At 43.6% G+C, this 16,045-nt stretch overlaps 1 pseudogene; it reads left to right on the top strand.

Annotated features, from left to right (window-relative positions):
* Nucleotides 1-678: 678 nt before the first annotated feature.
* On the top strand, nt 679-15,436 carry LOC147635256 (uncharacterized; annotated as a pseudogene).
* The last annotated feature ends 609 nt before the right edge of the window (nt 15,437-16,045 follow it).

Below are 16,045 nucleotides of genomic sequence, written 5' to 3'. Positions count from 1 at the left end.
GCCCCAACTTCTTTTGGTTGTTCTAGTGGCCTCAGAGAAGCAGCTTTGCAGCCTTTGGTCTGGAACCCCCTAATCAGTTTACCCAGTAATGGCCACATGTTACGGGCCCGACCACATATATCCTGGGGCACCTTGAACATGGGACCAGCCAGGTCTCTTGGAGATTGGATTGCACATAGGCAGTTACCTCAAGAGGAGCAAGAGAGAGGCCTGACAGGGATTCAGGTTAGAAACAGGCTTAGCATTAACATCAACTCAGTTATTCCTCAGGCGTGGCTGACTCCTATTCTAGACCCGACCCCCCCAAGTGTGGCTAGGCTTGTTTACCAAACATGATATCCTCGTTGTAGTCCATGGAATAGACAAGGACAGTGGTCTGCTCACTTTTTCTATTGGATCCCATGGTAGACTAGAGAGATCAAAGCACCCCTTGGAGGATTTCAGAGGCTGCACCTTACAGAGGGTGAGTGTGATTGGTTTTCGGGCACGGGAATTGCACATGGATCCAGCACCGGCCAAGGTGGCGAGGGATAGACTATGGTGACTATGGATTTGGGATAGTCGACCTCTCACGCGGCTGCAGTGGGATAGTGGACTTAGCATGATCCGACAGATCGGGAGGAGGCTTTGAATGCCTCCTTCTTTACATATACAGCGTGGCTTGGCCGCAGGATCCAGATGCCTGGGATAGATAGCACATCGGACATCGGCAGCAGCAGCACACTAGCAGTCTCAAGCATAGTGCTTCCTTTCAGATTTTTGGAAGAGGCTTTGGGACAACTTTCGACTAAGGAAGATCACTCTCTTTCTTTGGTTGATGGCACACAGGAGTCTGGTGGTCGGTTTTTAGCTGGCAATCGGAGGTTGGTCTCAGCAGCTTGCCCGAGGTGCGGCCACCCCCAGGAGTCTCAGCAACATTGCCTTGGGGATTGCCTGAAGGCTCACCAGATTTGGCAGCGGATTCTTTGCATCTTCACTATGGATAGGGCATCGACCCGGATCATCACTTGGGGTACTATCTCTTGGGCCACCGAGGCTAGAGTAGTCAGGACTTATGAAGAGGATGGGGGAGGACTAGCCCTTCAGGTCTCCCACCATCATATTGCAGCAGCAGTACCAATCACAGCCCCACCGACAGGTGACTGGCGACCAGGCTCATGCTAGAGATGGGAGATTTGCAGTAGCATAGCAGCCTGGCACATCTAGCGTGCTAGATGCAGCGAGGCCATCAAGGGTACCCACACTTTGTCGGCTGAGACCATCAGGAGCATATGGCTCGATATCATTAATACCCTCCGCAGTCAGTGGTGGGGGAAGTTGCAGGGAGGTTCTGACCGCATGCAAAAGCAGCGAGAAGCCTTCTTGAGACTTTGGAGGCCTGACCCTTTCCCTCACAGATAGAGGCGGTGACCCCATTTGGCATTATAGACCACTTGTATGGTTGTTCCCCCCCCCCACTCCCCTTGCATGAGATAGCCTTCTCCTCACAGAGCGGCCAGCTGGAGGAGAAGCATCTCTTCCCCCTTTGATCATTTGTTTCCCGCCCTTATATGAGGCGAGTTTGTATCTAGCCCACCGTGGTTGTACTTAGCCCTTTTCGGCTGTTTTTTCTTTAACTAATTGAAGGATCTTTTTCCCAGGGGGGAAAAAAAAAGATCTGGATACTAAGGCAAGAGAAACTCTTTGCCTAGAATCAAGAGCATCACAAGCTCTCCAAACATCCATCACCTCCCGATAACTCCTCATCTATGTAAAGAGACTCTAGATCTCTGACGCACAAAACTACAGGACAATGGTATGTCTTTGAGGTGCCTAGAGCAATGAAGATAGTGTCACCTCTATCAATTGCCCAAGCATCACAAAATAGCAGTCCAAGTGGGCATAAATGCAACCTGCACCACTCCTGTGACTACTCCAAGAAAGAGGAGTGAATCTGGCTTCCTATGGAAGTCATCTTCTACCCAACAATCCCTGCCATGAAGCAAAAAGATAAATCTCTCCCAAGCTGCTCTTTTAAACGGGTGAATGATGCCTTCATGTCCTCCTTTCTTATCTACATGTGGGTTGCTCAACCATGTTGAAGTCACCTCCAATGATCTGGATTCTGCCTAAGGGAGAAAGTCCATGATGGTATTTGAAAAAGAATTTGTTAGCAGACATGACACTGATCCGATCTAGTGGGTTAAATAAAGAGCCATCTGATCCTGGGAAAAATAGAGGTCACTGACAAGTATCATTACTCGTGGTGCCCTATCAACACTGGTCATGACATTTGTTATAGACATGGAAGGTGTCTTTGGTAGGGTGGAGACTTCCAAAATTACAAGATAAAGGAAGAGTGCCATGGAGAAAGGAGAGGGAGAATTTTTGAAAAGGAGAAAGGAGAAAAGAAGACAAGTGATTGGGGGTTTCTTTCCCACACGCCTAGATGCATTGGGGCTCACAACTGGTTGTCACCATCAAACCATTTACTCATTGAATCAGTTTCTTATATATATATATATATATATATATATATATATACAATATACATTAGAAAGCAAATTGCCCACCCCTCTCCCCTCCTCCTCACACACACACACATACATATCTTCTAATATTATATTATGTGCATGTGTGAGAGAGAGAATATACATACACACACACATATATATATATTATGTGCATGTGTAAGAGAGAGAATATACACACACACACGTATATATATTATGTATATATGTGTATCTATAGGTATGTAAGCATGTATATATAAATAGATTTATATGTATGTCGACGCACACACATGTATGTTCATGCACGCACGCACACACACACACAACACAACACACATACACAAGCACATGATACGTGCACACACACATACAAACACACATACACACACTCGCACGCATGGACACACGTGCAACACATAGAGATATGCACACTTGCACACATACTCAAGCTTGCACATACACACGTGTATACATGCACATAAGCACATAAATACACTCACATACACAAGTACATGTGCACACACATGGACATGCACACTCACACACACATATGCACCTACACGTGCACACACATAGATGTACACGCGAGTATATTCACATGCTCACACACACATACATGCAGACACTCGCTATGGATACACATAAATAAAAACATACACACCATGTACACACACACACAACAAATACACACTAACACATACACACAAACAAGACACTTGCACGACACATGCACGTGTGAAGACATTACACAATCACACATACGTGTGTATGTGCACACACAATCACACATATGTATGTAAAAGAGAAGACAAAAGACATTGTATATAAGATACACTTATTTAAGAGTGAACACACCTCATCATGCATCGCCACATATTAAAATTTAATATTAATTAAAAATATATGTTTATATGTATTTATTTATTTTATAAATGCACATGTATATATACGTATACGTTTTTAAATATAATAAAATATAATATTATAGATAATATATATTTACATGTAGGTGTGTGTGTGTGTGTGAGAGAGAGAGTGTGTGTGTATGTGTGCACGTGTACATGAGAAAGAAGTGTATTTGTGTGTGTGCATGAATGTATGTAGTAAGAGAGAGAGAGAGAGAGAGAGAGAGAGAGTTTCTATATGTGGGAGAGTGTGTGTGTGAAGAGAGATAGCGTGTGTGTGTGTGTGTGTGAGTGGAGGGGAGAGAGAGAGAGAGAGAGAGAGAGAGAGAGACATGGAAGTCTATGTGTGAAAGTGTGTGGGGGAAGAGTGTGTTTGCATTAGTACGTGTGTGTGTGTGTGTGTGTGTGTGTGTAAGAGAGAGAGAGAGAGAGAGAGAGAGAGAGAGAGAGAGTTTCGATATTTGAGAGTGTGTGCATGTGTATGTGAGAGAAAGAGGGTGTGCATGTGCATGTGTGTGTGTGTGTGAAAGAGAGAAAGAGAGAGACATTACATGTAAGATGCATTTATTTGAGAGTGAGCACACCTCACCACTCATCCCTACCATTAAAATTTAATTAATTAAAATTATATATATGTGTGTAAATCTATTTAAGCGTGTGTGTGTGTGTGTGTGAGAGAGAGAGAGAGAGAGAGAGAGAGAGAGAGAATTTCTATGTAGTAGATAGTTTGTGTGAGAGGAGAGAGTGTGCGTTTACATTAGTGTATGTGCGGTGTGTACATGTGTGTGTGTGTGTGTGTGTGTGTGTGAGAGAGAGAGAGAGAGAGAGAGAGAGAGAGAATTTCTAAGAAAGGAGATAGTTTATGTGGGAGGAGAGAGTGTGTGTTTGCATTAGTGTATATGTGGTGTGTACATGTGTGTGTGAGAGAGAGAGAGAGAGAGAGAGAGTGAGAGAGAGTATATGCATGCATGTGCGTACATTTGCATCTATGTGTAGAATGTGCTTGAGAGAGAGTAAGATGGGACAGACTTGGAGAGAGAGAGAGAGAGAGAGAGAGAGAGATGTAATGAGGGAGAGGGTGAAAAGAGAGAGAAAGAGAGCGAGAGATAGAGAATAAAAAGTAGCTTTTAATAAAATATAAACAAAAATATAAATTAAATGGAAAACATATTTTAATATGTGTGTATACATGTGTGTGCGTTTTTATTTACATTTATGCATACATACATACATACATACATACATACATACATACATATGTATGTATGTATGTATGTATGTATATGTATATACATATATATGTTCATGTGTGTGTGTTTCGATGTGTGTATGATATATCTATATATATATATTTAAAAGTGACCACAGTTTATCACCCATCTTCGCACATTAAAATTTAATCAAAATTAATTAAATTATGTTGATGTTTGTATTTATATTTTTAAATACATGTATAAGTATATGTGTCTATGTATAGGTATATGTATCTAAAACATAATATTGTATGTACTATATATTTACATATGTGTATGTGTGAGTGTGTATGTGTACATATGCACGTGTGTGTGTGAGTGAGAGAGAGAGAGAGAGAGAGAGAGAGCGCTTCAATGTGTGGGAGAGTGTAAGAAAAGAGAGGGAGTGTGTGCATGTGAGAGAGAGAGAGAAAGAAAGAGCAGGTGTGTATATGTGTGTGCATGTGAGAGAGAGAGAGAGAGTTTCAACATTTGAGAGTGTGTGTAAGTGACAGAGAGAGGGAGAGGGTCATGTGCATAGAGAGGGAGAGGGTCATGTGCATGTGAGAGAGAGAGATGGTTGTAGAGAGGGAATAGTTCTTTTCTAAAACCTTGGTCGGCCTCAGCAATGGCATTCCAATAAATTAGTGGGAGCGTAGGGTGTGGTTCTCTAGCACCAGGTTGAAGTTCCATCGGTACCGGAAGAAGAACAATTTCATCGGGCCTAGAGGAAACGGCTGCTCTGAAGAGTCTACGAGGTTGCTTCCGCTGAATCGAAATCTTCTTGGAAGAAGCCCCTTCCAAGTAAGCGGACAGCATCAAGCTCTGTGGGAAGTGCTGCCAGGATCCAATCCCTAGCTTGAGAGCGGGAAGGATGAGACCTGACAGTCTTTCCAATGAGTATTGTCCTGACTTATTTTCGAAATGTGGCCCTAAGGTCGTTGGAGAAAAGGATTTCTCGTGACTGGTGGGGGTGGAGGTTGATTGGCTTGGGTAGAAGGCATAATGCCAATCAAAGGGCGGGCTGCCGACTTGAACACAGTAAAAGTTTTTCCATATGTTGATGCAGGGAGAGGCAAGAGGAGGGGCTTATCTGCGCACAGGAGAGGGGAGAAGAAGGCAAGAGGCAGAGAAGAAGGCGGGCAAACAAAGAAGAGGGGGGCGAGGTGAATGACGGGCAGGAGGGAATTGTGCAGAAAAGAGGGGGAATGGCAGGCAGAAGGAGAAGGGGCAGGTGCAACATGTGTCTGTATGATCATTTTGCCCATTGCTTTGTGTAGTGGACTCATCCGGCTGATAACTTGCAAAAGCCTTCAAGATGTCAACAAGCTGCTCATCTTGAGCTTCCAGAGGAGGAAGATGGTTTTGTCCAGCATTTTCAGAGGATCGCGATGTGCAGTCTTCTCAAAATCTCAGCAGACAAAAGGCTTGCCAGTTGCCAGCATAAATGGTGTGGAAAAGGAAAGTGAAAGAACTGCCAGGCTGCACTATGCAATAAAGTCTATTGAAGAGTGACATGGGAAAGGGGACAGGGATCCCCTAGAGATTGTTGGTTGGCAGGCAGCATAGTTGTCCCCAGTTGATTTGTAGCTTAATTGGTTGTCCCACCTAGGTGCCCATCTCAGTTTCCCTTTTGAGAGCCTTTCCTAGCCAAAGGGATGCCCTTGCTTGCCTTTCTTGCTTTTGTTTGCTGCATGCTAGTTGCCACCATCTTCGTGCCAAGCTTGCTGCCTGTCATGTGGCCAGCCCTATGGTTTTAAGTCGTTGCAACTCATCTGCCGACCCTTGCTAGGTGAGTCGGCTTCAACCTGGCTTCTTTATCAGATTCATTGTTTTCCTATTGCATGCGCGGAAAGCCTTTGTTGTATTGATTCACAGCCCTAAGCTTGATTAAGAATAAGATGCTGAATAAACATGAGTAAGACAGAGGAGAGAGAAGAAGAGAGATTGGTGTGAGGGTTTTCTGTATTTAATATGGTACAAAAAGGTTGTTGAATGTATATACATGATATAGGTCCTCGGTCAGTTCCTTGGGGGTGACCTTTGGACCCTTACATGACTTCTAATGACTTTCTATAACTAATGAATGATGAATGACTTGATTATTTATGAATGATGGCTTCTTGGCTTATATATATGTGAAAGGGAGCTCATCGGGCAGCTACAGGTGTTGTCAGCTTGTTCTATACAAAATATATTTATTTGATGTTGCATAAAATGTTGCGCTTACTTTACTGGCTTGCCCATACTATGCTGGCCACTGCTATAAGGACCTGGACACCTGCTGCATGGACACCTGCTAGCTGCCGACTCGATCCCATGCCTTTCCATGGTGATGATTATGATGGCAATGCTGATGATGATGCTCTAAATGTTGACTTAATTCAGGATTCTATTTATTGTTCATGCTGAGGATTAGCCATGGCACAGGTGTTGAGATATCGAGCTCATCTAGTGAGGCGGTGGACACTGATGACCCGCCTGGGAGATAGGTTCCACACACCACTGGCATGGTTAGTGAGATCATGGGTGATATGCGGTCAGTGGGATGACAGGCTGTGTGACAGCCATTCTAGAGACTGGCATAGTTATAGCGTCAGCTCATTTAGTTGGGTTTACACTATAGAGAACCCTAGTATGTATTTGGTTGAGTACCCTTTCATATTGTGTGTACTCTTATCGGCCTCTCATCTTGTGTGTTCTCTTTTAGGATTTTGTGAGTGTGTGTGTGCTTGTTGTTGCAAGAGCTCAAGCTCTCTTCTACCTTGCATCTTTTCATGGTATCAGAGCTTGGTTCATGCTAAGGAACAAGTAAGAGAAACACATGAAGCGCTACAAGGGTAAGAGCTTCATCTACTCTTCCCTATTTGTGTTGGCGACTACACCCTTGTCGGGAGCTCTACGAGAGGCATCGGCAAACAATCTCTGATTGAGGAGTTTTCTTCGTGGGAGTAAAGCTATAGGGCAACTATAATGCCCTATCGCACTAAATTATTCAGGCCGAAAACGCGTTTCAGGTACGTTAGGACCTCCATTTTTCAAAAAGCAGGCGATTTCGAACACTGCGGGTAAGTCATCGATTCTATGCAAAACTCTGTTTTAAAAACTGCAGGAAGACAGATTGGTTGTGCAGACATTATGTGTAGTGCAAGGAGGTCAAACAGTTGCTATTGGGTGTATGTATGTACATCAAATGTCACTGGTTGTGACATTTGAGTGTAGTACAGTACGGCTGCAGAAAATACAGCAATTTGTGCAGGACAAACCAGAGTGCTGTTTTTGGTAAATTTGTGTGTCTGGTAAGATGTCAAATGATGGCATAAACCAGATTGTTACTGAGAAGCTTGACAAGAACAACTTCCATGCTTGGAGGTTCAAGTTGATAAATTTTTTTTATGGGAAAGAGTTACTATGACTACATAGAAGGTGAGCATGAAGAGGCACCGGAGATACCGGGACTGCTGCAGATGTGAAAGAGTTCAAGGATTGGAACCAAGGAGTCAGAAAAGTTATGTATTGACTCTCTATCAGTATAAAGGACACTATGATTGGGCACATACAGGATGCCGAGTCTCCCAAGGAGGCGTGGGACACCTTGGTAAAACTCTATTAAACGAATACCAAGGCACAAAAGATACAGTTGAAGAATGAACTTCATACTGTGGAGAAAAAGAGTATGTCTGTGAATGACTATGCATTGAAGATCAAGGGTATTGTGGAATCCCTTGTATCTATTGATGTTTCAGTAGATGATGATGATAAGGTGGAAGTCTGTCTACGTGGTCTCGGGCCACAATGCAAGGTGTTTAAGACGTCTATTCAGACTCGAAAAAACATTCCCAATTTCATAGATTTGGTCTATGTTGATTATAGAAGAGAAGAGCTTGGGTGAAGACCAACAGTCTTCACAAAATAAAAACAGTTCAGAGCAACAGGCCTTCTACACAAGTTCAGGAAGAGGACGAGGTAAAGGAGGCCGTGGACGCGGCCAAGGAGGTGGCCGAATAGGTAATCAGAGTTATGGCCAGCAACAACAACAACAACAGTCCCAAAATTCACAGCAGCAACAACAACAGTCCCAAAATTCACAACAACAATTCGGTTTAATCCTGATGGTTGTTATGTCGAAGACTTTAAAGACAAGTGCAGGTTGGTTGCAAAAGGCGCAGAATGTTTACATTGAATGTAAATATACCTGAAGTGAGTGTTGCAATGTTGTAAATGGTTCAGGAATTGTTGCAGACACAAACATTTGACATAAAAGAATTGGACATGTGAATGTGCAGAGAATGAAGTCTGCAGACTTAAGGAATTGTGACAGGGCTCCCAAAGTTTAAAGTTAAAGGTATGCAGAAAATATGTGAAGCATGTCAATTTAGAAAGCAAACAAAGCATGTATTTCCACGTGACAGAAATGTGAGCAGAAATGCACTACATTCAGATGTTTGGGGTCCTATGAAGACCATGTCTATGGGAGGCTGCAAGTATTATGTGACATTTATTGATGACCACACAAGGAAAGTGTGGGTATACTTCGTGAAGAAGAAGAGTGAGGTGTTCGCTCATTTTCAGAATTTCAGAGTTATGGTTGAAAAGCAAACAGGGAAACATGTAAAGTGTCTAAGGTCAGATGAAGGGGGAGAGTACTTCTCCAATGAGTTCTTTGAATTTTTACAGAAGAATGGTATTCAGAGACAGTTTACATGCAGATACACTTCGCAGCAAAATGGAGTTGCTGAGCGGAAAAACAGGCACATTGCTGAGATTGCGCGAGCATTGATGAAAGAGGAGAATATGCCGCATAGCTATTGGGCTGAGGCTGTTTCTACAGTAGTTTACATCATGAACAGGACTCCAACTCTGCAGCCATACATGATGTAACTCCAGAGGAGAGGTTTACTGGCAGAAAACCTGATTTGTCTCATCTGAAAGTCTTTGGATGCATTGCATATGTGCATGTGCCAGATGAGCTGAGAACTAAGCTGGATCCAAAAGCTGAAAAATGTGTGTTTATTGGGTATTCCCTTGAGCAAAAGAGATACAGGTGTTATAACCCTGCTACACATGAGTTGAGGGTAAGCAGGGATGTTGTTTTTGATGAGATGAGCAATTGGTATGTTACTGAAAAAGAAGCTGTTGGGACTTATGTGAGTGGAAATGTGGTTGCACAGAATGCAAGTCAGCAACAATCACAGTCTTTGAGTGGACCAGGAGAGTCCTCATCTAGTGGTTCAGTTGATAGACCATGGAGTGGCAGGCTGCATCATAATACCAGTCCTGCAAATGTGATTAGTACATCACATAAAGACAAAGAGAAAGTAGTTGAGCCCCTTAGTATGCATGACATTTCTGCAGGGCATTCTCATGTTGATGGAGAGTCTAGTGGCTCAGAGATGAGCCTTGATGGGGATCTTGGGATACCAGCTATGAGAACACCTGGTTAAAGAAGGCTATGGAAGCCATGAATGCAAAGTTGCGAAGATCGGGAGAGTGAAGAATCATATGCAGAGGTTTACCTATGATGGTTATGTGGCACATCATTATGCATACATGGTAAAAGTTGTGCAGGTTGTAGAGCCCATAGGCATTGATAAGGCTGTTGGAAATGTGTGTTGGGAGAAAGCTATGGATGAGGAGATAGATGCACTATATGAAAACGAGACTTGGGATTTAGTACAATTGCCTGAAGGCAAGAAAGCCATTGGATGCAAGTGGGTATACAAAGTAAAACATAACAGTGATGGAAGCATAAGCAGGTACAAGGCTAGATTGGTAGCCAAAGGATATGCGCAGACACATGGCATTGATTATGAGGAAACTTTCAGTCCAGTTGCCAAGATGGCAACAGTGAGAGTTGTGATAGCAGTGGCTGCGTCAATGCAATGGTCTTTACATATCAGATGGATGTAAAGAATGCATTCTTGCATGGAGATTTGCAGGAAGAGGTGTAGCCACCTAGCATTGATTATGAGGATGTGAGTCACCCCGAGCATGTTTGCAGGTTGAAGAAAGCCTTGTATGGCTTAAAACAAGCACCAAGAGCATGGTCTGACAAGATTTATGAATATCTTGTCACTATTGGCTTTCATGTAGCGAATGCAGATTTCTCGCTGTATGTGAGAAACAGTGATAGAGGGGTTGTGCTTGTTGTCATCTATGTAGATGACCTGATCATTACGGGGGACTATGATGCAGAGATCCTTGATGTAAAGATCTTGCTTAGACAGAAGTTTGAGATGAAGGATTTAGGGGAGCTTAGATATTTCTTGGGCATTGAGGTGATTAGGTCACCACATGGTATTGGATTACTGCAGAGATAGTATGGCTTGGACATATTGTCCAAGTATGGTATGACAGGCTATAAGCCTATCTCAGTGCCATTGGATCAGAATGGCAAGTTGAGTGCAGATTTAGGAGAGGGAGGATCCTACTATGTATAGGCGCATAGTAGGAAGCTTGATCTACATGACGATCACTAGGCCAGATTTGAGCTATGCTGTTGGGTTGGTGAGTCAGTTTATGCAAGTTCCTCGGAAGCCGCATTTGGATGCATTGAGACGCATACTGAGGTATGTGAGGTCTACTTTGCATTGTGAGGTCTACTTTGCATTGAGACGCATACTGAGGTATGTGAGGTCTACTTTGCATTGTGAGGTCTACTTTGCATTGAGACGCATAACTGAGGTATGTGAGGTCTACTTTGCATTGAGACGCATACTGAGGTATGCATTGAGACGCATACTGAGGTATGTGAGGTCTACTTTGCATTGAGACGCATACTGAGGTATGTGAGGTCTACTTTGCATTATGAGGTCTACTTGGCATTGAGACGCATACTGAGGTATGTGAGGTCTACTTGGCATTGAGACGCATACTGAGGTATGTGAGGTCTACTTTGCATTGTGGACTATTTTATGAAACTGGGACAGAGATATGTGTACATGGGTACACAGATGCTGATTGGGCTGATAGTATCTCAGATAGAAGATCTACTAGTAGCTTCATGTTTTCTTTGGGGAGTGCTGTTGTGACTTGGAGCAGCAAGAAGCAGCCTACGGTTGCTCTATCCAGTACAGAGGCCGAGTACACAGGCAGCACCACCTGTGAGGTAGCTTGGTTGAGAAAGCTACTTGCAGATTTGGATCTATCAGTGGATAGAAAAGTTATCATTTTCTGTGATAACATTAGCAATATACAGTTGGCCAGGAACTCATTTTTTCATGCTCGCACGAAGCATATAGAGGTCCACTACCATTTTGTCAGAGAGAAGGTTTTGGCAGGAGACGTTGACCTTGTTTATGTCAGCACACAGGATCAGGTCGCTGACATCTTTACCAAAGCATTGGGTACAAAGAAGCTCCGCAGATTCAGGGCTTCGCTTGGTGTACATGAGATGGAGTTGAGCTTGAGGGGGAGTGTTGAGATATCGAGCTCATCTAGTGAGGCGGTGGACATTGATGACCCGCTTGGGGGATAGACCCCACACTTACACCGCTGGCATGGTTGGTGAGATCATGGCTAGTGGGATGACAGGCTGTGTGACAACCATTCTAGAGATTGGCATAGTTATAGCGCCAGCTCATTTAGTTGGGTTCACACTATAGAGAACCCTAGTATGTATTTGGTTAAGTACCCTTTCATATTGTGTGTACTCTTATTGTGTGTACTCTTATCTTTGTATATGGTGTGTTGAGTGTTGCGTGAAGAAGAAGAAGATTTTCAGCCTCTCACCTTGTGTGTTCTCTTTTAGGGTTTTGTGAGTGTGTGTGTGCTTGCAAGAGCTCAAGCTCTCTTCTACCCCGCATCTTTTCAACGGGCGTGTACGTGACATCCTCTCCTGCTAAACTTGATGACGAAGTGGACACTCTATCATCCTTCCTTCGTGGACTATTAACTTTGACCTGCTACTTCTAACTCTGGCTTTGACTTTAATATTTTTGTCTGAACACCCTCCACTTCCAAGTCTTGCTAAAGAACTGAACATCTATTCCACTGCTATTCCCATGCTTGCTATGTCTTACCCTTAACACAGCGGCGGGTCACCTTCCGGAACTGATCATGCATGTTGCTAGGCCTTTGGAACTGATTTGAGAGCTTAATGATGTACTGGTTCTGAGTACATACCTCAAGGAATGCTTTCCTCAGGGAACTGATCTGAGAGCTTAATGATGTACTGGTTCTTAGTACATACCCTCAAGGAATGCTTTCCTCTAGCTTCGCCTGTTTGCAGACCACTCCATCTGCTACCCTGCTGCATTCTTCTGATGGATCTGTGCACCTCCTTGGAACTATGCTTAGTGGCCGACCCTGAATGCTCCGATACCAATGTTGCATGTGCGGAAGCCTTTGCTGTATTGATCCACAATCCTAAGCCTGATTAAGAACAAGATCCTGAATAAACATGATTAAGATAGAGGAGAGAGAAGAAGAGAGAATTGGTGTCAAGGTTTTCTGTATTTAATATGGCACAAATGGTTGCTGAATGTATGTACATGATGTAGGCCCTTGGTCAGCCCCTTAGGGGTGATCACTAGCCCCTTACATGACTTCTAATGACTTTCTATAAACTGATGAATGATGAAGGACCTGATTATTTATGGATGATGACTTCTTGGCTTATATATATGTGGAAGCGAGCTCATTGGCCAGCTACAGGTGTTGTCGGCTTGTTTTGGACAAAGCATAATTATTTGATGTTGCATAAAATGCTGCGCTTACTTTATTGGCTTGCCCATACTATGCTAGCCGCTGCTATAAGGACCTGGCCACTTGTTGCATGGACACCTGTTGGTTTGCCAACAGGGTTCCATGCCTTCCCATGGTGATGATTAAGATGGTGAGGCTCTAAATGCTGACTTAATATGGGATTCTATTGTTCATGCTAAGGATTAGCCATGGCACGAGTGTGCACGTGACATTTCCCATGCCCAAGTGGATTGAGTTTATGGAGCATGGTGTGCAATCAGCTGCTCAAATGGTTTCTCTCATATTGGGGGTCTTACAACCAAGCAAACTTAAGAGTCCCCTTTAAAGACCATCAGGCATTGTTTAAAACTAGCACATGTCCATTGCTTTTGCAATGATAGCCTCTGGCTTGGCAAACAGGTCATGTTTGAGTACGTGGCATTAGTGCCTCCCTCGCTCGATACTTCTTTTGTTTTGTCCATGACATGTGGCATTTAGCCTCAATTACTCCTTGGGTCATCTTGGCACACCAATGGAACATGACGATACACCGAAGAGAAAATGCTGGCTTCCGTTTGATTACTTCCAATAAAACTGCCTGTTGTGGAACATACTCAAAGAAATACACTTTGTGATACACGAAGAAAACACACACTAATTGGCGTATCTTCCTAACAACAAGACCCTTTCGTTCACATGTCTCCTTGTGCTGCAACAATGAGATTAAAAACCTCCAATGAAGCTTAAGACTCAACCACCGAACTCCATGGATGGCAGTGAAGAATCTTTTTAGTTGGAGACATCATCTTTCCACGATTGTGGCCTAGGGGAACTATTGGCGATCTTATTTTCAAAAAGCTCACATCTCATGGTTAAATTTTGTATTTTCAGGGGTACGAAGACTTGTGGCAGCATACACAGGCTATCTCAACGATGCATCGCATAAGCCAAGTGGATCTTCACGGTAGGGATCAAGGGGAAGCACTCAGATTTCCCGACAGTTTGAGAGGGCGTGCCTAGATGAGTTTGTTATAGAGAGGACGAGACGATTTTGTAGGATGTACAAGCTTTCAAAACGAGCACAGGGTCTCTTGATACCAAAGCAACAACAGGAACCCAAGGAGAACAGCCCCTCTAGCCCCTTTTACAAGAACCCGTCTCTAGGAGCTGACATCATCTTGAAGTCTGTATTTAGAGGTAGAGGTAAGTTTGCCTCTGGCTTGGCAGCTTTAAAGTCTTTTCATGTTGGGGGCTGCTTGCCCGTCAGGAATAGGTCACAAGGCGTTCACTGTTTCAGCTGGACGTTGCTTTGCTAACAAGCTGGTCCTATCGTGTGACAAGGGAACATTTGATTTTGAAGATAAGTTACATGCTGCTTTGGAGTGAGGTTGTAACCTGCGAGTTCAACACATTGGGCTTTGTCTGCTCCACAAAGCCATTGGTCATTGCCAATGATACTGAAGACCTTTCTCTTTTTGAGATTGCAGAGGAGAAGGTCGAGCAGACTCTTCTACCTTGCAGTGCATGGGAGGAATGCAGCAACATTTATGGCAGCATTTTCCTATCTGTGTACACAAACATTTCTGACAGAGACATATGAGGAGCTACTCCAGAAGAAAGCTGATTATGGGATCAAAGAAATGTATCCTTTGTTGAAATGGATGGCCATGTCCTGTATGAACTTAAGGACACGTTCCTGGCATTTCCTGATGGCACGTCGGTGTTCTCGCCAGGGAATATGCAACATGTTGATGGTCCAAACTGCTTTTATAAGTGCAGTACTTTGGGGGGCTAAAGCGGAGGGCCAGTTGTTCTTACACACTTGCCAGGATATGTTGTTGGAATATTCGATGGCGGTCTTCTTCGAGATCAGGATTTTAACATTTCTACATCAACAGACTCACAAGCCTTTGTAGCATGCTATGCAACATGCGTGCTACCTAGGCTTCCATCAAAGGATAGTCCATTTTGGGACGGCTGGGACTTTAAACCATTTGAGAGATGGCTCATGAAGCATGGTCTGCAATGGGACTCTAGTAAGATAAGAGAGTTTGAAGATTATGAAGTCATCATGATTACTCCCAAGCAAGATATGATAGCTCCTTCACACAAGGCAGCTTGACATGAAGGCAACACCATAATCAAATGATATCTCCAACCAAAGGTTGAGAAAGGAGATTAGTGCAGCAAATCTTGCTTGCTAATCAAGATGTTTACTAATATTACCCTGTTGCTCTCACTGTCACCCACTGTTACCCTGTTGCGTTTTCTTCACTTTGCGGATGGTGCTAGATGCGATTGATAGACTACACATAGGGAGGGCGCAAGATCATGAAGGTCTAGCAGCTGAACATTTCTCATATGCACAGGATACTCTGGCACCGATCCTTGTACACATGTTTAATAGAGCTACATGTGAAGGTTTCCCAGCTAGTTGGACAGATAACACTATCGTGCCGTTGCTTAAGAGTGGGGATCCCATGATGCCTAGTAACTATGGTACGATCATGATTGGCCATTATCTGGCTAAGATATACGGATCCATCTTGGAGCATGAGATGAGCCGGTGGGCAGAGAGGCAAGGACATAGAGCAACTGGACAGGCTGGTTTTAGGAGGGGATACACCACACTGGATCATATACTCACCCTCAGAGCTCTTATTGAGGAGGGACGAGCACGAGTACGGAGGATATATTGCTGTTTTGTGGACTTCCTTAAAGCATTTGATAC

Source organism: Cibotium barometz, chromosome 9, assembly GCF_041138505.1.
Source record: "Cibotium barometz isolate CiBa-2024 chromosome 9, ASM4113850v1, whole genome shotgun sequence".
Classification (NCBI taxonomy): Eukaryota; Viridiplantae; Streptophyta; class Polypodiopsida; order Cyatheales; family Cibotiaceae; genus Cibotium; species Cibotium barometz.
Note: the sequence above shows the minus strand (reverse complement) of the source record. Positions and strands in the feature narration are given on the sequence as shown.